Raw genomic sequence first — 4,958 nt, 5'->3', positions numbered from 1 at the left:
TCACGCCTCTCAACCTTTAGATCCATTCAAATTGTTTTAATCTTAGCCCTTGGTTATCATTACCATTGTTGCAATGCGTTTGACTTGGTCTATCGTGGATAGCGCGCACGTGGCCATCAGATCTGCCACCTTAATTAATGATGGAGATCTGATGGCCCTTGTTTTTTTTAATTCTATTTTATTTTCTGAGTTTTTATTTAATCTCTTTATTTTGTTTAATTCATATTAATTTCATTTTTAGTTCAAAAAATATGGGACTTTCACCAAAATTCTTTAAATATTTTCCTCTTTTATTTTCTGAATTAAAATTATTTTTTGGATTAATTTTGATATTTTTCATGAATTAATTGTTTTTGTCCATATTTTTAATTATTTAAAAATACTTCTGATTTTTCAAAAATCATGAATTTTTTTGTCTAAGGTCCTTCAACCTTGTTTGACCTAGGATAAATCTCTTGGCCATTTATTTGGTGTTTTGAAGAGATTTTAGGTTTTGACCAAATTAAATTGAATTTAAATGCACTTTTAATTTGATTTTTAATTGATTAATTGTGTAAAAATTATGTTGAGCCATTTTTATTGGCTTGTGATGTTTGACTATGTGTTTGGGCCTTGGTCAAGGTTGATTTGACTTTTGTTGAGTTAAAATAATTGGATTTAGGGGATTGATGAAATGTACACTTCATCTCCCAAAATGAATGAATGATTTTAATTTGATAAAATTCTTCCCATGACCAATTTGTGTTTCTCTCATCTCCATTCCCTCTTCATCTTAAATCCCATTCTTTCCCATATCTTGCATTGACCAATGAAATCTACAAATCCTAAGGCTAATTGGTTCATCAATAACCTTGTGTTAGATGAACCAATACAAGTATGGATGAGATAGGTCCACCCTTTGATCTTTTTCTTTTAAGTGTGTGGTATGTTTTAGGAGTTTGGTTCATTATACCGAATCTATAACATGCATTAGCACCTAAATTTTTATTGCCCGGCCTCAAATAGTTTTGACTTCTACATAAGTCCAATTATGATTGCTTAACATAGAGCTAAATTTGACCCTAAAGGCATATCATTCTAGTAAGTGAGATTGTAGGTATCCCATCTTTCATGGTATTGTGTGGAAACTTGGCCTTTTTTCCTTCCTTTGGAAGATGTCTTAGTTCAAGGACCTATGCTTGTGAATAGATGGTTGAGTGTTCTCCAAATAATGACTTAATCAATAAAAAAGCAAAACTCCACTAACATCTAATTAACTTTGAATAACACTAACTATTATTAACTTTGCTTTACTTTCAAGTCATTTACTTTATGCAATTTAATTTCAAGTCATTTACCATTCATTTCCATTTACATATCATTTAACTTGTTTATGTTTATGTCATTTTCACTTTGCTCATTTGAGCCATATATTGTGATTGTATATATTTGTTTGTATATTTTGTTTGTGTTTGTGGTCTTAGGACCTTAAAATACTTAATAAACAACAAAAACCCTAAAAAATGTTTGTGTGGACTATTGAGTTTGATCTAAACTTTTGGACTTAGGATTAGGCAACATTCCATATGCAAAAGGACTTGGCCAATGCCAACATTTATGAGACCAAGTTATTGTGATTTGGGTTTTCACCTGATACAAGTATTTGGATCCACTTGAGTTCATCTTCTACATGGTCTTGATGCAACTGTTATTTTGATCTTGTGTCTAATGCTTTATTCTGAGTTAATCAAGGAGTATTTCATCTGACACATGAGAAGACAAAGAAGATTGTTAGCTATGGACTTGCTTGCTTGGATGTGGCCATATTTATTTGATGCCCTGCTCTTCATATTGCTAATTGCTTGCTGATTATTGCTTGATTTAAAGTCCAAAAGGAAAGTGGGTTTTCTATATGGCATTCTAGTCTGTTGGATTACATCCCATTGGTTAGATCTTTTCAACTCTTAACTTTTAATTTTATGCTTAGGATAGCCTCTCCATCTTCTCCCACTTCTTAAATTTCAAAATCTCTCCCTCTTTTCAAAAACTTTCTTTGCTTGTGATTTCAAAACTTAGACTTTATTGCAAATTAGAAACTTTGACCTTATTCCATTGCATTTTTAAATCCTTTTCTTAATCAAACTTGTAAATAAATCTAACCATATTTGACTTAAAATTTCAAAAAGACAAAAAGAACTAACACTCATTCAAACGTTTGGGCCCTTTGTGCCTCTTTTAAACTTAAATTTTGATTAAAAGCAATTCACCAACTCATTTGAAATTTTTACCACGAACTATGAGGTTTTGATCCCTCATTTTTATGTTGGTACGTAGGCACAAGTCCAAAGGTCTTGTCAAACATAAAAAGGTAATTAATGAATTCTTTTCTTATCCCCACACTCTATTTTTCTCAAACATCTTTTATACCAAAAACACATGCACACATAAAAAAGGGCTCCCTAGAAGTACCTAGGACACTTTGGGTGCTAACACCTTCCCTCTGTGTAACCAACCCCCTTACCTGTAATCTCTGGCATTTTATTAGTTTTGTTTTGAAAACTTCTTATCTTTGGGTTTTGTTCGTACTTTTCCCTTTTTCTTTGGAAACAATAAAAGCGCGGTGGCGACTCTGGTTTTATTGATGTTAAGCTTATCCATAGCTTGATGGTCATGAATTTACCACTAGAAAAATAAAGTTGCGACTCTGATGGGGAGTAGTCCTTAGTGGGTTAAGCCTACTTTTTATGTGTATATATTTGTATATTTGATGTTTGAATACTTGTTTGTGTGATATAATCTGCTTGTTATGCTTGGTGATCTCTGAGTGGTGAGATAAGTTCTAACCCGAACTTGAGTGCAATTAAGATAGGAGGATGGTATAGTCATGTTCAACATGTGTGGAGTAGTCCTTAACAAGTTGGCTTGAAACCCATCTACTAAGTGGAGACCCTTTTGGAGCTATTGATGTCACACAAGTTATTTGTGGTTAGGCATTATTTTCTCTAATTTGGGGTTCGAGAAGCTGAGGACCGTAGAACATTTAACCTAACTTGGCCTATTTAGGACGTAGTGCAGAGACTGTTCAAGTGTAGACTTGATAACAGTTGTTACGCGATACTACACTCAGACGAGTTTCTCTTGAGAATATTATGGGTTGATGAGGGATCAATCACCATTTGTATTGAGTTCTCGTTACTGATCCGATACGAAACAGAGGCTTTTGACACACTGTGCAAGCATTTATGATACGTTTCAAGTTAGTTTTACTTCCTCCATTTTATTTAAGCAATTTTAATCATTGTTATGTTTTACTTATATTTTAGTGATTTTATGCGTGGGATAGCTGTGTTTTTGTCCGACAGGTCCAGGTAGAAGAACCAGGGAACTCAGAACGAGACAACGCGAGATTCCGGCAAGCAGAGGAGCAGAAAACCCCGGTACAAGAAGCCTGACACGACCACCCGTGTCAGCTGACACGAGCCGTGTCAAGCAAGGGAGAACGTGTTGAAGAAAACAATAGCCTGACACGGCCACCCTTGTCAGCTGACACGGGCCGTGTCAGGCACCTCAAGCAACCGTGCCACCCCCTACCAGGGGTGTGTCAGCCAGAATAGTAGGCTGACACGACCACCCGTGTCAGCTGACACCGACCGTGTCAGCCCAAGCCCAAAAATTCAGTTTTTCTCGGGGTTTTGTTCGTCGGGCTTTTTAGAGATATTTTTGGACCTGTCCAACTGCTGCTTGGAATTTTCACTATAAAAGAGGGTCTTCTGCCAAAGGAAAAAGCACCTTAGAATACAGTAAAACACAGTATTGTGAAACAATCAAGTATTACAGAGATCAAGGCATTCAGAGAGCTGAAGGTTTTCATGAGCGGGAGCGATTGAAGATCAAAGTCACCCAATTACTTGTAATGTGTAATTTTTATCTTAAATTTGTTTTAAACAATATGAGTAGCTAAACCCCCAAATGCTAGGGGGCGTCCCTGATTTAGAATTATAACGAATTTGAGTTTACATTTGCATTTATAATATTGTTTTTACGGTAACCTTTTGATGTGTTTATTGCTTTCTCTTTTGGACCAATCGAGATTGATTTATGGTTATTAATTAGGCTGGACCGCCATTAATAAGGTTTTCATAAGGTTACTCTACAGTAGATATCACCTAGGACTAGGGATACCCTGTGTGAACCAGAGTATTCTTGATATTATACAACTTAACTTCACCCTAATTGGCTATGGACATGGAAATTAGGCTAGATTGATTATAGGTTTTCTCACCAAGGACTTGGGAGAAAATACCCTTAAGAACTGGTAGTAATTGATATTTGTTGATGCAATAGTGACTCAGAGTTGTTACAGGGATAAATCATACACCTTCCCTGACATTGCTCCTTTTTCTCTATAAACCCTTATTTTCATCCTTCTTTACCTTTACTTTTAGTATTATTATATTTTTACACCTAAAAACCAAATTAGTACTTTTTGTTTAATTGAATGATAATTTAAACTCAATATTAACTTGCAGTCCTTGAAATCGACATTCGGGAAATTTCCCCATTATTACTATAAAAGGAAAAATAGTACACTTGCTATTTTCCCGATCAAGTTTTTGGCGCCGTTGCCGGGGACTGCCAAAATATAGGGTTTAATTTTAATTTCAATTAAAATTTTGTTGCTCTGCAATAAAATTATTTTTCTGTCATTTATAATTTACTAATTTGTGTATGCGAGGAGAACCCTTAACTGAATTTCTTTTTGACGCAGAGATCGAGAGAACCTTTCACCGAAGATGCAGAGAACAAAAAGTGGATTCTACAGAAGAAAGTACCTCTGATCACTCAGAAGTCAAGAAACCAATGGCTGAAGTTCCTCCAATTCCACCTCCTCCACCTCCGGAAAGACTCCTGGGTGACTACGGAGGTGCAAATGCACCGGGTGGTCGTCTGACCATTGTCAACCAACCGGTGAATGTGAC

The sequence above is a fragment of the Lathyrus oleraceus genome, chromosome 2 (assembly GCF_024323335.1).
Source record: "Lathyrus oleraceus cultivar Zhongwan6 chromosome 2, CAAS_Psat_ZW6_1.0, whole genome shotgun sequence".
Classification (NCBI taxonomy): domain Eukaryota; kingdom Viridiplantae; phylum Streptophyta; class Magnoliopsida; order Fabales; family Fabaceae; genus Lathyrus; species Lathyrus oleraceus.
Note: the sequence above shows the minus strand (reverse complement) of the source record.